Below are 22,360 nucleotides of genomic sequence, written 5' to 3'. Positions count from 1 at the left end.
TGCTTTTTATGTTAAATTACCACCCTACCCCAAAATCGTGCTAGCCTTTGCCAACCGATCACATTACTGTGTTGAACCGTCAGCGAAGCCTCACGCCGCGCCTTCATGGCTCATCTTTGTGCCTGATCTACATTACGCCTGGGCTCCCATAGCTAGTGCCATACAATGATCTAGGTGCAAGCTCAATTATCGTTGTATGGACCATTGTTTGAATTCAGCCGTATGCTGTTGGACTCAAAATTTACCTATTCATAGGCGGGTACATAATTCACCTTCAAGTTTTTCCTTCCCCTTTTGAACAATGACCCTCAAGTGATCCCACATGCCCTTGTTCATTGCATCTGCTCTGCTCCCTCCCTGACATGAGTAGTACATGTCACCCCCCACCTCTCATGTGAGCACTGACTGCACCGCTGCCTGGAGTCAAAGACACTATGATCAGAAAATTATTGAAAACCTCTAGCACCATGTGATGAGCAGCTACAAAATAGCCAGGGATTGACGAGCACCGTACGGTGGCAGTTAAAATAGAGCAATGCTCTCTGCTCCATCTTCCAACAGACATCTCTGCGACCCAAACATTATAAACTGACTAGGGCAGAGCTCAATGCTCTCGTAGAATCCACCCGCAATTAAACCCCCTCCACCGTCCACTTCTCACTGCCGCCATTTTTAACCGACCCGATGAACCGTAACAAAATTAAAATAAGACGAGCTCTAAACTAATTTAAGATTTAACCATAGTACTTAGCAAAAGTTACGCAACAAATCCATCACTAGGGAGGTGTACTTGTATATATATAAGTGCAAAATCGCGAGCATTGCATCGGCATCATCAGAGGGGCACGAGCGGAATAAACATTTCTGGCCAAATCTTGGATGCTTCCACAGGGCTCACCTACTCGGTTGTCCATGGCCGTGTCCTGCATGCCGAGCACTTGAGCATCGATCGCCACCGGCTCCATTTGTGAAACCTACAAGCCGCGAACTGCTCCAAATTTAGCCACATACCAGGGAGGCCTCCACAACCAGATCCGAGCAAAAAGGAAAGCGGGCTGAGAGAGAGAGAGAGAGAGAGAGAGAGAGAGAGAGAGAGAGAGAGAGAGAGAGAGAGGTGGGGGGACATGGACGGCTACAGCAACCTCGCGTCGTCGTCCCCTCCGGCGGCGGCGAACGGGCAGGGGGCGAGGCGGGGAGGCCGTCGATGGAGCTGACCAACACCAAGGAGACCAAGGGCGTGGGAGGTGCCTGGCCATCGCGCGGTGACGCTGGCCAGGACCCTTCATCCACGGCTCCCACCGTTCCGCGAGGTGCCGGCACGCGAGTCGGAGGAGCCGGAGCCGGATGCGGCCTGCCCGTTGGCGCTGAGGCGGGGCCTTCTCCGTGCGGCCGCTAACCCACCGGCGGGCCCGGCTGCGGCGCGCGGGAACGGGTACTGGAGGATCCACCGACATGCCGACGGGGGCATGAGCGACAGCGGGCGATCGACACGGTTCGTCGAGGAGCACGGCGAGGGACGAACGGCGCGCGCGACGAGGAGGCGGAGAGCAAGAAGCAGGCGGAGCAGCGAGACGAAGACGCTGCTGCTGCTGCTGCTGCTGACACTTCGGCGGGGAAGGAGGACGCCGAGCGGAGGACGGCGACGCCGACGACGACGACGAAGAAGAAGCGGGCCGGCATCTTGAAGGCGTGCAAGAAGCTCTTCCGGTTGTAAATAGCGTGCCGACTGCCAAACAGTGATGCGCCCCCTCGATCGAGCTCCTGCTGCAAGGGTGCTGGATTCTGCAATGTCGAGCTGCAATGGCGTCGCGAGCTAGCTGATGATGCCGGTGATCTCGTGGTTATATTACTGGGCGTTGTCGTTTTCGTACTCGTTATCGTTTAGTTTTTCTTGGGGTTGGTCCTGTAATCAGGAAGAGAGAACCAAAAAATGATCATCATACAATACTACAGTTACAGTATTCGATTCATGTGGAATGTGAATGTGCTCCACTGCGACTGCGAGCGAGCAGAAGAAGCAGCTTGACCTTGATGACGGGAGTCAAAGCGTGCGTGCTCCTGGGAGCTCGTGCGCAATCTCACTGTCGGGCGGGCACCATGGGGCCCGCGGCTGTTCCTTTTTTCCCCCGCTTTGGGCTGTCGTTCGCTTCCTCGCCCGGTGAATTAGATTTTTTTTTGAAAAGCTCCGGTGAAATACTCTATATACTATCGGCCCTGGAGAAGGGCGCTGAGAGGCACCGGATGTCCACAGTATGCCACGTGCCCCCCACCCGGAGAGACGCGCGACATAAGCTGTGGTTTTGCCGCACTGCCTTCACTCGCCTTCCAGTGGGGCCCAACGGGGAGTCGGATTGGTCGGGCCTCCGCCGCGGGGCCTGGATTGGTCGGACCTCCGCCCGCGGGCCACGCGAGCCCGCCTGCCGCCGGCGAGCTCGAGGCGCGAACAGGGAGGAGGAGGCCCGCCCGCTCGCCGGATTTGGGGAAGGAGGTGGCGGCGGAGGGGTCGAGGCGGTGGCCACCGCCCTGAATCGAGGGAAGAGGGGCCCTTGCTCCGCCGCGCGCTGCAACCCTCTGCCCTCGGGTGGAGCGCCCTCCCCCGCGGAGCTCGAAGGAGGAGGCGCCACCAGACGCAAGGAGGGAGGAGGGAGGAGCAAGGAGGGGTGGATCTGCGCAGGGGATGGGGCGGATCCGGCCCGCCGCTGCCGCGCTGCGTAGCTCTCCGCCGTCGAGGAGGAGTTGGAGGAGGGGCGGGCTGGCGGCGTGGGAGGGAGGGAGGGCGAAGGCGCTCGGCCTCGCGTGCAGGGGGCGGCGGACCTCACGGTGGGCGGATTTGCTCCAGAGGTCGAGCTCCGCGCCGAAGCTTGGGGCCGCCTCGACCACGAGCACAGGCGGCACGAGAGGTGGCGAGGCAGGGGAGGCCGGAGCTGAGACAGAGTAGAGGAGGGGGCGGCGTGATCCAGTCCGGCGCTGCGTAGCGCGCGTTTTGCCTAGTGGAATCCAAGACGGCAAAGGCTGTGTTTAGATCCATAAAATGGTGATAAAAAAGTCACATCAGACATTGTAGCATTGTAGCACTTTTCATTTGTTTGTGGTAATTATTGTCCTACCATAACCTAACTAGGCTGAAAAGATTCGTCTCGTCGTGTACATCAAAACTATACAATTAGTTTTTTTATTTATCTACATTTAATGCTCCATGCATGAGGCAAGAGATTTGATGTGATAGATGAATAGTGAAGTTTGGAGAGAGAAATTTTGGAACTAAACACAACCAAAAACGATTGTTAGTCGGATTGGCAGCCCAAGTGCGAAGACAGGCCTGGATGCTTTGTTGGGCTACAATATATACGCAACGCGAGGCCCAACTCGAGACTACACTTGCAAAAGTACTGATAAATTGTTGGTTTTGATACTGTAGCACATTTCGTTGTTACTTGATAAATAATGTCCAATTATGAACTAATCAGGCTTAAAAGATTCATCTCGTGCTAATTAGTTAGATTGTACAATTAGTTATTTTTTAACTGCATTTAATACTCTATGTATGTGTCTGAACATTCGATGTGACGGGTACTGTAGAAAATTTTTTAGAACTAAACAGGGGCCTCGGTTGCTAAAAAATGGAAAAAAAAAAAGAGACTCTGTTGCTAGCTTGAAGCGCACGCAGTGTTTGCTAATGAAACTTATCCTTACGGGGTATGTGTTTAAGCAACTAGTAGGTGCTGGATGATATTAGGTTGGAGCGAGACATCAAGCCTTATGCAAAATTCGACTGGAGCATCTAATTAATTGAATCTTGGGTTGGTCGGCCATCAATGTTGTGACTCGCCCTGTAATTACAATTTTTTTTGTTTAGATTCTAAATTTTTTTTGGCTAATAAAATCACATTAAATATTTGGACATATGCATGAAGTATTAAATATGGATAAAAAACCTACTGTGAAAGGACATGTAGTCTAGTAGTTGTAAGAGTCTCGGTAGCACCTGAGGTCTTGAGTTCGACTTCCTATGGGAGCGAATATTATGAGATTTAACGGCGTTTGTGCATTAAGGATAGGGTTTATGTACGTGTGTTTATAAGGATATGAGCCTAATTTACGCCATAATTTGACAATGTAATGCTGCAGTAAATATTTGCTAATGACAGATTAATTAGGCTTAATGAATTCGTCTCGCAGCTTATAGGGGTATGATTTGCGTAAGTGTATTCATAGAGGTGCGAGCCTAATTGCGCTTAATGAATTCGTCTCGCAGTTTACAGGCGGAATCTGTAATTTGATTTATTATTATCTACGTTTAAGACTTCAAATGTGTGTCCATATACTTCAAAAGCTTTACATCAAAAGAACTAAACACACCCACACCCAAGCCGATGGTGTTGGCGTTTCGTGAGCAGCAGCTTCTCAGAGTTCGCTTGTGGTATTTACGAATAGTCCTTCTTTTAAATAGATAATAACTAGCACGGTGCCTCATGCAAATAGCGCGGTAGCTAGTTTTATTATTTTTATATTTTTTTCAAAAAATAATATTATTGTTGTTGTTTTGTCTAAATTGTCCAGGTTGTGGTGTGATCTTTTTTTTTTGTCACCACATTATGTGTTGTGCAATATAAATTCACGCGAAAAGAGAAAACAAAAAACATTTTGTAATTTTAATTTTAATTTTAATCAGAGAGTCTTAGTTGTGGTGTTAATAAATTATACTTAGATCTTAAGAAGAAGATATGGCCGAGTTAACAGTTTTTATATTACATGTTTTATTGCTGAGAGAGGTTGGCATATCAATGCATTTAGTAAAAATAATTAAATTATTTATAAATGAAAGATACAATGGTTGCAATTTGAATTACTAACTGAAATTTTACAGTCATATTGTGAAGATGGACCTGGCTATCGAAATTCCAAGTCCATAAGCCGTTAGCTTCCATTGTAATGATCACATCATGTCTAAAGTCTTGTTCTTCCGAATCCTATACTTACGACCTCTTTAATTTACCCTATAGTCGTAACAGGAAACTGTATCCAATCTCCATATATAATGATCAGTACTCCTCCAATGCGCAATTTCTTTTTGGGAAAATTCGATTCATGCCACCACAACTCCGTGAAATTGGGTGTCATGTTGAAAATCATGCCACTCAATGGCATGATTTTCAACATGAGATCCAATTTCAAGAAATTGGAGTGGCATGGATCCAACTGACCCTTTCTTTTTGGAGCGTGAAGGACAACAATTGTGCCCCTGTTGCCTCACCTTCATGCATATTTTTGCACCATATATTCCCCTAGGTGGCTGGTTGCATGAATTGATATGACATCTACACAAACTCATGACGTCTACACAAACTCTGTTTCCATGGCAACTACCACGGTTGTCCAACCACACTATTTTTTTTTGTTACTGGTCGGCCGATGTTTCAATAGGTGTCTAGACAGCATGTATGTGAGCCTTGTCACATGGTATGAATCCACCAAGCCACCTGCCAGGGTCTGCTGTGAGATCTTCATAAACGTGAGATGAAAACAAATCAAAGTTACAAAGAAGTATTTTTTTGATCAGATGAGATTTGAGACTTCTATTTAGTTCATCACAAATCTATTCTTGTTCTTACTTCTTTGACCAAAAGTTTGCCACGCCAACAGCGCTGATTAATCTCTCTGCTCTTGACCTTCCAAAGTCAGCTTTGATCTATCGGAATACCAAATGAATTGTTCATGTTGCTTGCTCTCGCTCTTGCCAAATCCCTGAACTACTTGTGGACATTCCTATGTCTAGGATGCCAAAATTAAAGCTACCAGTATGATGACGGCCGCAAAGATACCGTCCTAGCTTCCCAAAGCACCGAGCAAGTAACCATCCGAATTTGCGGTTGCAAGCTTGACGATTGTCAGGTACCATAATTATGGGCACCCTAATCATAGGCTGAAATGCCCCCTAAAACACAACCAAAACACTTGGCCCAAATCCTCTTCAGGTACAGGAAGCCCAAGTACTCACTCGGTCCACAGCCCAGTGTTGACATTTGTTAGCGCAATCACTAGGAATGGTTAATTCCCAGCAATGGCACCAGAAATGCCTGTTGGCGGTCCTTAGTGCAATCACTAGAAATGAGTGCGCCGGACCATCCTAGCAACTGCCACCCAAGGGGTGCCACTCTCGTGGTATAATCAATACGATTACAGAAGATCCGCAAGCGCACAGATATACCGTTGTAGCATTTCACCCGGAGAGTAAGGGTATCGTCATTTATTTGTGTCCCAAAGGACGGCAGCAGCAAATGTATTGTACTCAACATTAACCATGACATTGTGCCTCAAGTAATAGGCAATACTCTAATAGGGGTAAGTACAAATAAAGAATAAGCAAGGGTAATGTGACACAGCACACATCCACACTCCAAGAGAAGGAATAAAGGAGAGAAGAAACTATAAACAAGAAACTACTCTATCCTATGTCAAGTCAGCTGGAGCTTAGGCTAGGTTAGGTGTCCTAGTGCTTCTATCCAAAGCCTGGGGTCATGTTAGATCATGGTTAGGACTGCAGGTGCCAGGAAAATGGGATAACAGGGAGAATGGTCCCGCACTGGAGAACGTCCAGTTCCGTTACCTCTTTGCATGAACTCCTACACAGAACCCGAACGTCGGGAGTACACTAACGCAACACCACTGTTACGCCCGGACGGACAGGGCTTGTCACCACTTGCCGTCTACCCCAGTCACCACCATGGAGCACGGTCATATCTGAAGGATCCCGCATACCTGAGCACCACGCTCGTGTATGAAGTCACTACTCTAGTGCCCCCAGGTCTCCCACCCCTTCGGATGGACAAGTAAAACACTAGAGCAAGACCGAAAGCACACGAACCTCTATCCGTACCCGGATCATCTGGCCTAACCAGACCGCAGCATAACTTATGAACGATCTAAGCATGGATTGATAAACTATCAAAATAGTAAAGCAACCATGGCAAAACTCAATATTATGAATAGAAGTCTGACAAGTTGGATACAAAGCCATACCAGGAGCCGAAGATTGCTCAACGACTCCGATGACGACTTGCTCGCTAAAGAGAACTAGCCTAGCTCCACTACCTAGCTAAGAGAGCAAGAGAGAGGACAGCCTTCTTGGAGAGAATGGAAGTGAAGTGTGTGTGTGTGTGTGTTGAGAGGGGGGAGAGAGGCCCTATTTATACTACTTGGAGGTCGGTTTCCCGCCAATGCATATATGGAAGGTGATCAGGTGCCTTGGCCGTGACTCCTCCTCGAGATGCACCTGGACGCGTTGCAAGCCAGGTTCGGCCGACCCCTAGGGTCGGCCGACCCCACCTGTCAGCCGTTCATGCTGATCCTTTGCTGGGTGGTTGATTCGTTGGATCTTATCTTTATCCTCTAGTGCATCTTGCGTGGAGGCCCCGTTTCCTCTAACATGTGGGCCCTCTTTGTAAGGGTGTGACGCCGGATGCGATATTTTGCGTAGTTATGTGGTGTCTGTTGCGTGTTTTCGTCTTATTCCGCTCTTGCTCATCTGAAATGTACAAAACTCGAAAACAACTGTGGAGCGAGGATAGTGATACAAATATGAGAGTAAGGCATGTAGTTTTCCTTTATTATTGAGTATAGTTGATGGGTGCAAATGGCACTTAAGCACCGTCAACAACTCCCCCAAGCTAGCCCTTTGCTCGTCCCGAGCAAAGTTTTAGACTTAGGTTGTTGATCAGGAGTTGCTACAATGTCGCATTCCTGACTTATGCCCAAGGCACAACCGAGTGTTCTTACCTTTATTAAGAATAAGTTGGCCTTGTTCGCACCTTTTACCTTACTCCTGTGGGGCTTATAGCATCATCCTCATCTTTGGCAGTTGAGGGCCAGAACGGCTTGTAGAGTACCACTTACCACTCCTTTGTTCAACCGTCAATCTGGTGGTTTTTATAAAGTTTTTGAAAAGAAATATTGTAGTTCCTCGGGTGATCTCTCGGATCGCTCAAATGTGTTTCATTCCTCACTAAGATCTTTTTATGTGCCTTTGTTTTTCCATCCTACTTTTAATGGCTCTTTTTGGTGGATCTGTAGGTATGGAGGATATAATGGCAAACTTGCTTCTCATATTTCGCTAATGCAAAGACCAGATCCAAAGGAGAAACAAGTCATAAGCCTTGATCAAGATGTGCAAGTGTGTGGATATTTTTGGTGGATGGTGGATGAAACTCCTTTATATGATTTATCTCTCCCTTGTAATATTTTTGGTATGGGCTATATTTTCTTTTTCTCCCTTTTTTTTGACATGCCTTGTGGCATGTGGCATACCTTCTTTGGGTATGCGTCTTTCCTCTCTCTTTTTTTTTGACATGCCTTGTGGGCATGTGGTATATCTTCTTTGGGTATGCATCTTTTATTTCTTCTTGTATAGCCCATACATTATGATGATAACTTGGAGAGAGATAAACATGGTACAACATGGAGTTTTATTGTGGATGAATGGGGGATGTACTTGCTATCTTCTAGGTGTAGAAGTATAGCATGTGAGTGGACGTGTACGTGGTTCTTGATCATGGGCGTATGAAGTGATTCTCACAAAGGGTCACAACAATTTGACAAAGCTCAATGAGAAGACAAGTTGCATATGTAGAAAGACTTTTCAAACTTGTAACTCATATGGCTCTGGATAGGCATTGCATATCACCAAGGAACTTTATTCTATTTTTATATTTTTGAAAAGAAATACTCCGGAAATCAAGCATCACGTAGGAGAAGATCATAGCAACTCTTTTCAGCCATATCATAACCCACAACAACCTAGATTCGAATTCTGCTTTTCGCTACCCACAAGTTGCAAGCTTAAGGTTTGAACATCTAGCCACCAAACTCAGAACTTAGGGGAGAGCACAAGGTTGTAACTAGGCATATGAAAGGAAATAATAGAGCAACTATTTCATTATCTCAACAAGGAAAACCTACACATGCTTACTACACATACTGAAAAGTAAGTAATATTTTTGAGTTTTTAAGGTTTTGTCAATTTTTTTATTTAATTTTAGTTATGCAAATTTTTATGGATTTTCAAAATTTTTGCAAATTTTTGTTTGGTTTCATGCAAGGTTTGGAAAGCGGTAAAGGTAGAGTTTGATACAAGGTACCTCTCATGGGGGTCCTCCCCCAAGCTAGCTTCAGGCTCACTGCTGCTAGTTGGGATTAAACCCAGCCCAATGATAGTTGGCCCTCCACTCCTCCTGGGATTGCTGCTGTTGTTGCTCCAGATTGCGGATCCTCTCATCTGTGTATCGCTGCCAGTTCTGTGTTTACTCGATGTGCTGGCACAACGACTCATCGATGTTGGTGGTGCGCACGTTCAGCTCGCTTATCTGCCGAGTCAGAGTGGCAAAACTTCTGGACGAAGCTGTATGTCGTGGGGGTCCGCTGGAGCTGGAACTGGTGGACTGGTGCCCTGAGGCCCGCCGTGCCCACTCGGTGGAGTTGGCACTCTGCCATGACAAACCTCCAGCCTCATATTAATGTGATTGCGGCTGAGGTTGTTGCTGTATGAATTCCTCCCTTCTGGCCCTGCTTCTTGCAACCCTACCAGGAAGACCAGAAACACTATGCCGGCGGCTCTCCACTTGTGAAACAAGAGGGATGGTTAGCGAACAACAGTTATACAAATGATACCCCGCATTTGGCAACGGGATTTCATTTGCATAACCAAACGAAAAGAAAATCAAGGAGTCATCCGGGCCTTTCTTGGGCGTGTGGCCTTGAACCAAGTACGCCTCATTGATCATAACACGGGGCTCCTCAATGAAAGGAATGGGGTTCCCGTCTAAGATTCCCATGTTTGATGCGATGCGGGTAACCAAAGAAGTGCATTCAATAGGATCCGTCATCCGAAAATTTGTGAGCCATTGCTTAACCATTGCTTGTGCGGGGGAGATTCGGATCTTGTTGACCATGGCGTATAATATCATCAACTAACCGTTGTGCACTGGTCGTGGATCATCTCTTGGAAAGAGAGTGATAGCCACTCACTTGTGCATCAAACGAAGAGTCGGGTTTTGAATGTCATTGCACCGAGGTGCAAACTTGCCATGAACAACTTGACCCGAAATCAAACCCCAAAACTCATGTCGATCAAAACCACGGCAAGCTTTTTCAAGGGAAACTGGTAAGCGCACACTAAAACCAAGGAGGTGACTGAAATTTCTCCAATTAAAATAGCGTTCAACTCCAAAAAGTCGGAAAGAAACACCATCGTCCACCTCCCGAAGAGTGCAAAGAAACTGGATGGTGAGGAGACGAGAACCATTCTCCTCAACGGGCACAAAACCATTCCATCCAACCGCATGCCAAACACGAGCGAAGTCAACGTCCATACCTGTTTTTTCGAGAAGGTCCGGATCGAAGGCTCTGGTATGACCAAAGCTTCGATTCTTGATCATGGCGTAGGCTTGATGCTCGTGGTCGTCTTGCAAGTCGAGGTACGGTGCATCATCTTCATCTATTTCCATGTCCTCAGCTTGCGGTTATTCAGCTTGTTCCTCTATATGTTCCTCTTGTTCGTCTTGCTCATAGTCCATCGTGGTCGGCGTTGGTGTAGGTTCAGGGGAATGACGGGAACTCGACCCACTCCGTGAACGAGATGAGCTTGACCCTGTCATCTTCTTGACAGCTCCGGAAAGTTTCCGACCTACACCCTTCATGCTTGCAAAAAGAACGAACGAGAACAACTCGATTCGAGTTACGTTAGCGAAATGAAAATGAAACTCTTACCCGAAAGTTGTTCCTCCCAATTATGTGATCAATCTTGCAGCAAAGAATTGAGAGAGAGAGTGTTCTTGCAATCAAACTTGAGCCAAAATCCAAAGGAAACCCGAGCAAGAATGTGTGAGAGGGAGTGAGAGTGGAGAGAGTGAGCATGAGAGCTCATCACCCCTCTCTTGGCCTCTATTTGAAGGAAACTGGGCGAGTGCACCCGAGAAGGAGCCAGGCACAACGGTCAGGAAGCCGTTGGAGAAGGTGGGGCCTAGGAGCCGTTGGCCCTGGGGTGGCCGACATGTGGGGTCGGCCGGCCCTAGGATGGGCCCCCTGGTGCCCCTCTTTGGCCAGGTGATTCCTCAATGGTCATAAACTTTGAAAATATGGTGCACGGCCAAAAGTTTGCTCGAAAAGATGTCCAAATTATTATTTTTTCCCAAAGGATTTTAAAACTCAGAAAATATTTTCGGTCTTTTTGTAAAAAGGGAAAAATGCTAGAAAAATTCTAGCATGCAGAAAACAATTTTGAAAATTTCAAACATGCAGTGGAGAAAAACAAATAAGGTGCAAAGAAAATGTTGAAAAGCGGAGAAAGCAAATATGAGATAAATACCAATTTACCTTTGGTAAGGGAGCGTCGTTTAAAGTCCGAGGTGCACGACTTTTCTCCATCGTTCTTACCATTCGTCGGCTCGTCCTGGAGAACTGGACGAGGCCGAACTCTCGACCTTCCGCCACACCTTCTTTTCCTTCTTCTTTCTTTTAGGTACGGAGGGTCGTTGTTCTGGCTGGGGTTCTGGTGCACCCAGAGTGCTTGCCCTTCATTGTCTTGTTGGATCATGAAACACTACTCTTCCTTCTTCTTGAACCTGAAAAACATATCCTCCCATCTGACACGGAAACGGATTTCTCCCTTTCCGACATCGATCCTTGCCTTAGCAGACCTTAGAAAAGGTTGCCCAAGTACGAGGTCGACTCTGAGGTCGCCCTCCATATCCATTACCACAAAGTCGGCAAGGACGAAGGAGTCTCATACTCGTACGAAGATGTGTTTGGCTATCCCTTCGGGATACCGAATGGTTGAATCTGCAAGCTGTACGAGCATGGTTGTAGGGGAAAGAGCAGGATATTCAAGTGCTTCATATATTACCTTGGGCATTATATTCACGCTTGCCCCCAGATCGCAAAGGCATCGCTCGAAGTGTTTGATGTAGATTGAGCAGCTGATCATGGGGACCCCTGGATCCTCTTGCACCGCTGCTACCATGCCATCCCAAATGTCATTCATTGAGGGATAGTACCTACCTGCATGGTTATTGCGTGGTGGCCTCCGGGATGAGTTATCCCGTCCGGTAGACACCATGCTGACATTTTCAACGGGAGACTCGGGTTACCCCGGGATCTTCCCGCTCTCAACAGCAGGTAACGAAGCAGAGCAATTTGTGCAAGCTGGGTTTCGATCATTTTGTTGAAACTTAATTGGTTTTTAAGAGTTGAAGACAAAGTTTCAAGCTTGACATTAAAATTTTCCAGGGATTTGTCATTGGCCAAAAGCTTTTTATTTATATTTTCGTTGATTTTAACTTGGCCAAGAACAAGTTCTCTCAAGGGAGGTTGGTTTGAATTGAAATTCGAATAATAAGAAGGCTTGTAGTTATTACCTCCCTGAAAAGGTGGACGTGGCTGGTTCCACCCCTGGCCTCCTTGTTGTGGACGGTACCCGTTGTTATTGTTGTTGAGGTAAGCGCAGTCTTCACGGGTTTCGGGGCGGTCGTTCCCCGAGTGTCCATCATTACCATAGACTTCGCACGTGAACTGCGAACCCATGGCGTAAACGGGAGCATGGATCAGTTGTTTGCTCCCTTCCTCCATCTTCTTGATTAGGAGGTCTAGCTTCGCGGCAATCATATCCGTCTCTTTGACGGTATGCATGCCCTTTGTATGGGGTTAGAGCCGTTCATCGCACCACCCCTGATTGGAGACCATCTTCTCGACCAATGCTTTGAATTTGGCTATGGTCAGGTCGAGGAAGGCTCCTCCAGCAGCGGCATCAATATTGGCTCGAGATGCCGTTGTGAGCCTGTTTTAGAAGCTTTGCAGGATGAGCCACTCATCCATGCCATGATGAGGACAGTCCAGGATGTATTCCTGCAGCCTCTCTCAAGCTTCTGGGATGGATTCCATCCCTGTCTGCTGGAAACTTGAAATTCTCCCGCGCAGGGCATTTGTTTTGCCCAGCGGGAAGAATTTTGCGAGGAACGTCTTGGAGCATTTGGCCCAGGTGTTGATGTCCTTTTCCTTATAAAACCACTGTTTCGCCTTCCCCAGGAGGGAAAAGGGAAACAGACGAAGCTTGACAACGTCGGCGGCGACACCCTGTATGACAATGGTGTCGCAGAGTTCCAAAAAATTCTGCAAATGTGCATTTGCGTCCTCGTTCGGCTTGCCACAGAATGGGCTAGCCTGCACCATGTTGATGAGGCTTGATTTTAGCTCGAAGATCACATCCCTGACATTGATGTTGGGGCCAGTGGCCACATTGTCGGTGGAGGGGACGGAGAACTCGCGGAGAGTCTTTTCAGCCATAGCCTCAAGAACGAGTCGTGCTTCCGAAATGGGTTCCTGTGCCGGGAGGATAGCGAGAGAAGGAACGACGCGAGGTCGTGCCCTTCTCACGAGCCTCTCTGGATTGTCTGTGTAGTTTTCCGGCAGGGAGAAACCGGTCATACACTACCCCTCTCTTCTTTCAAATAAAAAATAAAAGAAGACATAAAGTGACATTAGCCTGAAAGAGTAAAGACTATATCCTGAGTACAAGGTCTAAGTTAATATCAGCACAATATCTTTGTTCACATGGCATCTCCGGCAACGGCGCCAGAAATGCTTGTTGACATTTCTTAGCGCAATCACTAGGAATGGTTAATTCCCAGCAATGGCACCAGAAATGCCTGTTGGCGGTCCTTAGTACAATCACTAGAAATGAGGGCGCCGAACCCATCCTAGCAACTGCACCCAAGGGGTGCCACTCTCGTGGTATAATCAATACGATTACAGATGGATTCGCAAGCGCATGGATATATCGTTGTAGCATTTCACCCGGAGAGTAAGGGTATCATCATTTATTTGTGTCCCAAAGGACGGCAGCGGCAAAGGTATTGTACTCAACATTAACCATGACATTGTGCCTCAAGTAATAGGCAATGCTCTAACAGGGGTAAGTACAAATAAAGAATAAGCAAGGGTAATGTGACACAGCACATATCCACACTCTAAGAAGAAGGAATAAAGGAGAGAAACTATAAAACAAGGAACTACTCTATCCTACGTCAAGTCAGCTGGAGCTTAGGCTAGGTTAGGTGTCCTAGTGCTTCTATCCAAAGCTGGGGTCATGTTCGATCATGGTTAGGACTGCAGGTGCCAGGAAAATGGGATAGCGGGGAGAAGGTCCCGCACTGGAGAACGTCCAGTTCTGTTACCTCTTTGCATGAACTCCTACACCGAACCCGAACGTCGGGGAGTACGCTAAACGCAACACCGCTGTTACGCCGGACAGACAGGGCTGTCACCACCTGCCGTCTACCCCAGTCACACCGTGGAGCACGGTCATATCCGAAGGATCCCACATACCCGAGCACCACGCTCATGTATGAAGTCACTACTCTAGTACCCCCAGGTCTCCCACCCTTCGGATGGACGAGTAAAACACTAGAGCAAGCCCGAAAGCACAACATACCTCTATCCGTACCCGGATCATCTGGCCTAACCAAGACCGTAGCATAACTTTTGAACGATCTAAGCATGGATTGATAAACTATCAAGATAGTAAAGCAACCATGGCAGAACTCTATATTATGAATAGAAGTCTGACAAGTTGGATACAAAGCCATACCAGGAGCCGAAGATTGCTCAACGACTCCTATGACGACTTGCTCGCTAAAGAGAACTAGCCTAGCTAAGAGAGCAAGAGAGAAGACAACCTTCGTGGAGAGAATGAAATGAAGTGTGTGTGTGTGTGTGTGTGTGTTGAGAGGGGGGAGAGAGGCCCTATTTATACTACTTGGAGGTCGGTTTCCCGCCAATGCATATATGAAAGGTGATCAGGTGCCTTGGCCGTGACTCCTCCTCGAGATGCACCTGGACGCGTTGCAGGCCAGGTTCGGCCGACCCCACCTGTCAGCCGTTCGTGCTGATCCTTTGCTGGATGGTTGATTCGTTGGATCTTATCCTTATCCTCTAGTGCATCTTGCGTGGAGGCCCCGTTTCCTCTGACATGTGGGCCCTCTTTGTAAGGGTGTGATGCCGGATGTGATATTCTGCGTAGTTATGTGGCGTCTGCTTTGTGTTTTCATCTTATTCCACTCTTGCTCATCTGAAATGTACAAAACTCAAAAACAACTGTGGAGCGAGGTTAGTGATACAAATATGTGAGTAAAGCATATAGTTTTCCTTTATTATTGAGTATAGTTGATGGGTGAAAATGGCACTTAAGCACCATCAACACCCAGCACTACGGAATAGCCCTTCCGAGACCTCGCCAGCCGTGGAGCCAATCTCCACCTCGCTCGAGGGCTCCCCGCTGAGGCCCCTCGAAGCGCTTCCGATCTCCGCCTCGCTCGAGAGCCCCTTAGCCGAGCCCTCCGCGGGGCCTCGGCGCGGGGGGAAGTTCCGCCTCGCTCGAGACCCACCTCGGCAGACTGTGGCAGCGGCCCAACCACCCGACGGGACATGACGCATTTATTCGCCAACCACCCCACGACATGGGCAGGAGTCAGACGGAGTCAGGCGGCGTTAGCTGGCGTTGGCCATCACGCCGCACAGCGGACGTGACCGGCGTCCCGTTAGCCTGCCCCGGTCACTATGCCATTGTTTTCGGCGTAGTGTGAAGCACTGTGCGGGCTTGCCTGACACCGCCCCGCCACTGTGCCGCCTACCCCCTGTACTCTCCCCTCTGCAGGACCCTCGGTAGGCATGGGTGACGACCCTCAGACGTGGTACGGCCCTTGACCGGGGCAAGACCGCAGCACCCTCGACGCCCTACCTCATCTGACATGGTGCACCACATACCTCTACAACAACCGCCACGCCGTCTACTGGTGCAACAGGACGCGGACGCACCCCGGGCATAGTCGAAGGATTCGCAAGGACGACGATGATCATGCCTAGCGCCATGCACCACAGCGCTCGGCGACAGGAACAGTCTACTGTTCTCTCCCGATTCGGGGAGAAAGGGATGGCCCCAGAAATCACGCACACATGTAATCCCTCCCTCCTTGAGTCTATAAAAGGGGGGAGGAGCACACGAGCAGGACAGGTTCACGCACTCTCGCACTCACTTCACCCGATATTGGCATTCACCTCAATCACCAACACCCCTACGACCAGGGACTTGGGAGCTTCTCTCCCTCTCTCGCTCAAGCTTGTACCCCCTACTGCAAGCACCCCGGAGCAAGATAATACAGTGCCTCCCTCGCTGCTGGACGTACGGCCTCATCATTGTGTTTTCTCTTGCATCAACCATCTAGAGACTAGGACACGCAGCATTATTACTAGTTGGTGCTAGACCGCGAGGTCCGGACGCCGACAGTTGGCGCGCCAGGTAGGGCCACGCTGCATGACAATCATCCTCTACTCCCGTTTGATCCTTAGATAGCGGGCATGTCAAGCCGATTCCCGGCGGGCGTGTCGGACCCATTCACGGCGGGCACTGTGATCTGGTTTGGGAGTCTTGAGTTAAGGGCAACTGGCAACGGTTACCTCATGCAGCTCCTCTCACCCAGGATCCACCCCGACGTCCCAACGCCGTTGCCACGGTACCGGAGGCGCTCGGGTCGGCGCGCGCGGCAAGCTGTTGATGCTCCTTAGAGCGCCAATTAACGTACCGCAAGCGCACGGATCGTGTAGCTTTTCCCTTAGAGTATTCCCCCAAGGTTTATCAATCCATGGAACAAGTGTATTACTATGCTTAACTAAGCACTAATGATGTTGGTAAAAGATCTATATTGAGTGATTGAGTGTGAAATAGATCTAATCTAACCAATCTAATCTAATCTAGACTAGTGAGCAATGATAGGTGTGTGCACAAGATATGAAGAGCATTTGTCCATAGGGTCTAGGATCACTAGAGATGTAATCGCCAAGCAACGAAGAACGGATCTAATCTACCAAAGGTGTGTTCCAAGATCAAAACCTTTCCCTCCCGCATACTGTCACTACACGAGGATAATCGGTAACGAATCAACAAGAACACGATAGTTGATGTAATCTAAGTAAACCATGCAAGAGCAAAGCAAACCCAAAGCCAAGTCGCGAACTATTAAGCATCAAAGCATCATCAACAAGAATCGTGATAGATCAATCTCATAAAGGATTAGGCAATTACAACTCAAGATCTCCTTACAACCCCATGAACAAACGAGGACTTTACCCCATGAAGCTAGGCGAAGCGTAGTCGATCATGGTGACAAAATCTCCGGCAAGGGATGGATCCCTTGTTGTCCTCCAACTTGCAGCGGCGCCGAGGGACGATGAGGCCTCCGATGTCGCCTTTCTCTTGTGTCTAACTCGAATGGATATCTAGAAATCGTCTCTGGATGCTTCCTCTCTGATCCCCCTCTCTCTTCTCTTCTTTGACGGTGGCTTCGGGCTATTTATAGGCGGATATGGTCGGTGGTTTTGGTAAAACACAGGCTAGGGTTGATGAATACTTCGCGCTGAAGAAAATTGAGGCCGATTGGGCCTCGGAACGGGCTAGGCCGGCCGGCCTAAAGGGCTCCAGGCCGGCCGGCCTGGGCTCTTTTTGGCCCCTCTCGGCTCCATCTTTCGCGTGCGGGTTCTTCTCCTTATTCCTCATCTTAGCCCAGTTGTGACCATGCGTCGAAACATCTCCGAAAATGTCCAATTTCCTGCCAAAATACAACACGCTCCAAAATCCAGGACAAAATCGAAAACGGTCAAGTTCGGGTGCCAAGTGGCGGGTTAGTACATGAATCGTCCCGAAGAATTTACCAAAACCTCTCCTAATTGTATAACAAAATGGGTACTTAAGGAGCTCCAACACAAGTGCGCATGGAACGGCACAGAGTGGCATGCCCTAGCCCCCCCCTGCGTGGGTCGAAGCTAGCATGCCACAAACTGACGCCACGGTGGGGGACGCTGCTCCTTCACCATCAACGCCCATTGCAATGTTGACAGGGAGGGGCGCGTCTAGGCCGCCGCTCTACCCTTACGGGATGCGAGCTTCTGCCTCGACCTATGCGTCATCTGTCAGCGCCAACATGAGCGCGTACGAGGACTTGCCAGGGCATCACTTGCTCTCGGCTCGCAACCTCATCGCGTCAACACCTGATAGCTCATACCCCGACTCTGCGGACGAGGGGTCCGTCCTCACGCAAGGTCGCGCAAACCCGGAGTGGGATTACTCCGAGATCCGAGATCTCGGAGCTTTCTTGTCGTTTCAGGCGGCGGCAGACTACTGCCTCACCTGTTCCGACGACTCCAGCGAGGGGGACTACGACCTGACTCGGGAATGCTTCGTTGCTGTGCTAGGAGAGCACAACGACGTCGACGACGATATCGCGGCAGACGCGGCTCACGCCGCGACAGCCGCCGCAGGAGCGACTGCAGCGCCTGGACCATCCGCCCTAGCAAACATGGCAGAACAGCAAGCATAGCTGGCGCAACTTAAGGAGCTTGAAGCCAAGCTCGAGGAGGAGCGCCAGCAAACGCAGAAGCTGCGCCTCGTGCTCGAGCAAGGACGCACTGGCCACGGTGTGGGGGCTCGAGAAGTGGGACGAGTTGCCCGGGAGTGGATCCTGGAAGAGGGACGCGAAGGAAGTCCCCTGGGCTTGCCCAGGGCCAGCCAAAAGATAACCGCTGCGGCTCTTCTAATCTGTGCCTTGCCCGAGCCATCTACGCTCGAGGGTCGCAACCTGTGCAAAGAGGCACAAGCACTCCTTGAGGATGCTGCAGTCCAGCAGGCCAAGAGTTCTGCGTCTCGCATGCGCTCGATAGCCTCGGCAAGAATGGATGGGGCAGCACAGCAGGGCCGCGAGACCTCTGTGCACACCCCACTGGCAGGCGGGGCAAGGGCACCCACGGTCCACGATCGTATCAAGCATACTCCTGCAAAGGATCACCTTCAGGACACGCATGGCAACACCCATGACGGCGATGCCCGCAACATACTGAACCAGAAGAAGAAGGATGGCGCCGCTCATGGCTACCACCCTCAACGTGGTGGTCGCTACGACTGTAGGGAGGATAGGAGTCCGTCACCGGAGCCTTCGGGCACCCATGTGTTCAGCCGGGAAATCTGCGCTGCTCCTTTTCCCCCGCGCTTTCGACAGCCCACCACGCTCACCAAGTACACGGGAGAGACGGATGATCCTCACCAAGTACGACTACCGCCTAGCGTGCCACCTGGGCGGCATGATCGATGATGCCGTCATCATCCGTAACCTCCCTCTGCACCTCGCGGATTCCGCACGCACCTGGCTTGAGCATCTTCCTGCCAACCAGATCCACGACTGGTCCGACCTGGTCAAGACCTTCGCGGGCAACTTCCAGGGCACGTACGTGCGTCCCGGGAACTCCCGGGATCTCCGAGGGTTCCGTCAGCAACCCGACGAGCCCTTGCGGGACTACAACTGATGCTTTTCCAAGCAGTGCACCGAGCTCCCCAGCGTCAAGGACTCTGAAATCATTAGTGCCTTTCATTTGGGCACAACATGCAGAGAACTCGTACGCAATTTGGGACGCAATCCTCCTTCCAGCGCCAACGAGCTATTCGACATAGCAACCAACTTCGCCTCCGGCGAAGAGGCGGTCGGTGCTATTTTTGATGGGGAGAAGGGCAAGCGCAAGGTCGAAGCGCCCACGGAGGGCAGCAAGGCCAAGAACAGCCCAAAGAAGCCCAAGCGGGGCAAGAAGGGCAAGAAGAAGGGCCCGCCAAACCAGCACGGCCAGGGGCAGGAGGAGGACTCCGACGAGGCTCTCACCGTCACCCCTCATAGCAAAGGTCCTCGAGGCCCCCCTCGAGGCGGTGGCCTATTCGACGACATGCTCAATAAGCCGTGTCCTTACCACAAGGGCAAGGTTAATCACACCCTCGAAGAGTGTGAAATGCTCCGCAAGTACTTCAACCGTCTCGGCCGTAAGGACGAGGCCAAGAAGGAAGGGGATGACGAAGGCAAGGGCGGCGACAGTCACCCCTCAGTGGAGAACATGTTCTTCATTTGTGGCGGGCCTACGGCGAACATGACTGCCCGGCAACGCAAGCGAGAGCGCCGGGAGGTCTTCTCCGTCGTCAGGCCTACACCATCCTACCTCGACTGGTCGGAGGACACCATATCCTTCAGTCGCGAAGACCACCCCGACTACATCCCGAATCCAGGCTTGTACCCGCTAGTCGTGGATCCCATCATCGGCAACACCCGGTTCTCCAAGATGCTCATGGATGGCGGCAGCAGCCTTAACATCCTATACGCGCACTCCCTCGAGCTCATGGGGATCGGCTTGGACAAGCTGCGCCCCATCGTGTCGCCGTTTCACGGCGTCGCGCCTGGGAAGCGAGTCCAACCCCTCGGGCAGATCGACTTGCCCGTCTACTTCGGCACACCAGGCAACTTCCATAAGGAGGTGCTCACCTTCGAGGTAGTAGGTTTCCGCGGAGCGTACCATGCCATACTAGGGCGGCCATGTTACGCCAAGTTCATGGTGGTCCCCAACTACACCTACCTCAAGATGAAGATGCCGGTTCCAAAGGGCGTCATCACTGTTGGCCCATTGTTCGAACATGCCTACGAGTGCGACGTCGATGCGTCAAGCGTGTCGAGGCCTAAGTGGAGGATGAGGCCCTCGGAGCCAGTCTGGATAAGATTGGAAGCGAGGACCTGGACTTCACGCATCGGCGCGCAGGAAGCTTCGAACCCGACGAGGGTATCAAGAAGGTGCCCCTCGACCCGAGCCACCCCGATGACAAGGAGTTGCAAGTCAGTGCCACTCTCGGCAGCAAATAGGAAGTGGTGCTCGTCGACTTGCTCCGTGCCAACGCAGACATCTTTGCGTGGAGCCCCTCCGAGCACTCCCTTGACATCCGACCCCACTCCAAGCCGGTGAAGTAGCGCCTGCGACGCTTGAACGAGCTCAAGCTCCGGGCGATCGGTGAGGAGGTCCAGAAGCTTCTGGCGGCCGAATTCATTAAGGAGGTATTCCATCCCAAGTGGCTAGCTAATCCTGTACTAGTTAAGAAAAAAATGGAAGTTGGAGGATGTGCGTAGATTACACTAGCTTAAATAAAGTATGTCCGAAAGTTCCCTTTCCTTTGCCATGTATCGATCAAATCATTGATTCGACTGCGGGATGTGAACTTTTATCCTTTCTTGATGCTTATTTCGATTACCATCAAATAGAGATGAAAGAGTCCGACCAGCTCGCGACTTCTTTTATCACACCTTTCGGCATGTACTGCTATGTCACGATGCCATTTGGCCTCAGAAACGTCAGAGCTACATACCAGCGGTGTATGCTCCACGTGTTCGGAGACCATATCGGGCGGAACATAGAAGCATATGTTGATTACATCGTCATGAAATCCAAGAAGACAGACTACCTGGTAACTTATCTCAAGATCGCATTCAACTGCCTAAGGGCTAAGGGGGTAAAGCTTAATCCAGAGAAATGCATGTTTGTGGTGCCTCGAGGCATGCTCTTGGGCTTCATCGTCTCCCAGCGAGGCATCGAACCCAACCCTAAAAAAGTCGAGGCCATCAAACGGATGTGGCCGATCCGAGACTTGAAGGGAGTATAGAGGGTTATGGGCTGCCTGGCAATCCTCAGCAGTTTCATCTCACGCCTCGGTGAGAAAGGCTTGCCTCTGTACCAACTCCTGAGGAAAACCTAGCGCTTTTCGTGGACCCCCGAGGCTCAGGAAGCCCTCGACAGGCCAAAGGCATCACTCACTCATGCCCCTATTCTGACACCACCGATATACGACGAGCCCCTCTACTTTTACGTAGCTGCGACGACCCAAGTGGTCAGCGCGGTGATCGTTGTGGAAAGGTAAGAGAAGGGACACGCACTGCCTGTCCAACGGCTGGTGTACTACATCAGCGAAGTGCTGTCCGAAACCAAGACGTGGTATCCACAGATCCAAAAGCTGCTATACGCAGTAGTCTTGGCTCGGCGAAAGCTGCGCCACTACTTCGAGGCCCATCCCGTCACCGTGGTCTCGTCTTTCCCCTTGAGAGAGATAGTCCGCAATAGGGAAGCCGAGGGTAGGATAGCCAAATGGTAGGTGGATCTCATGGGAAAAACACTCACCTACGCGCCCCACAAGGCGATCAAATCCCAAATCTTGGCTGACTTCATTACTGAGTGGACCGACACTCAACTGCCCCCACCGCAAATCCAAGCAGAATGCTGGACCATGTACTTTGATGGGTCGGTGATGAAAACCGGTGCCGGCGCTGGCCTCCTTTTCATCTCGCCCCTCGGAGCACACATGCATTACGTGATTCGCCTTCACTTCCCAGCATCCAACAATATGGCGGAGTATGAGGCCCTCCTCTGTGGCCTCCGTATCGCCATCGAACTCGGTGTCAAATGCCTCGACGTT

General features: G+C 50.2%; 1 long non-coding RNA gene and 1 other non-coding gene across 2 annotated transcripts; one reads left to right on the top strand and one right to left on the bottom strand.

Annotated features, from left to right (window-relative positions):
- Positions 1 to 45: 45 nt before the first annotated feature.
- Positions 46 to 1,253, bottom strand: LOC120701349. Its single transcript, XR_005686055.1, has 3 exons — positions 1,143 to 1,253; positions 899 to 974; positions 46 to 417 (listed from the first exon to the last, which is right to left on the bottom strand). It is a non-coding gene; the product is annotated as an uncharacterized LOC120701349 (long non-coding RNA).
- An 11,609-nt stretch (positions 1,254 to 12,862) lies between these two features.
- On the top strand, positions 12,863 to 12,971 carry LOC120701709. Its single transcript, XR_005686265.1, has one exon. It is a non-coding gene; the product is annotated as a small nucleolar RNA R71 (small nucleolar RNA).
- The last annotated feature ends 9,389 nt before the right edge of the window (positions 12,972 to 22,360 follow it).

This window comes from Panicum virgatum, chromosome 3K (genome assembly GCF_016808335.1).
Source record: "Panicum virgatum strain AP13 chromosome 3K, P.virgatum_v5, whole genome shotgun sequence".
Taxonomy (NCBI): domain Eukaryota; kingdom Viridiplantae; phylum Streptophyta; class Magnoliopsida; order Poales; family Poaceae; genus Panicum; species Panicum virgatum.
This window is presented reverse-complemented; position numbering and strand designations above follow the sequence as displayed.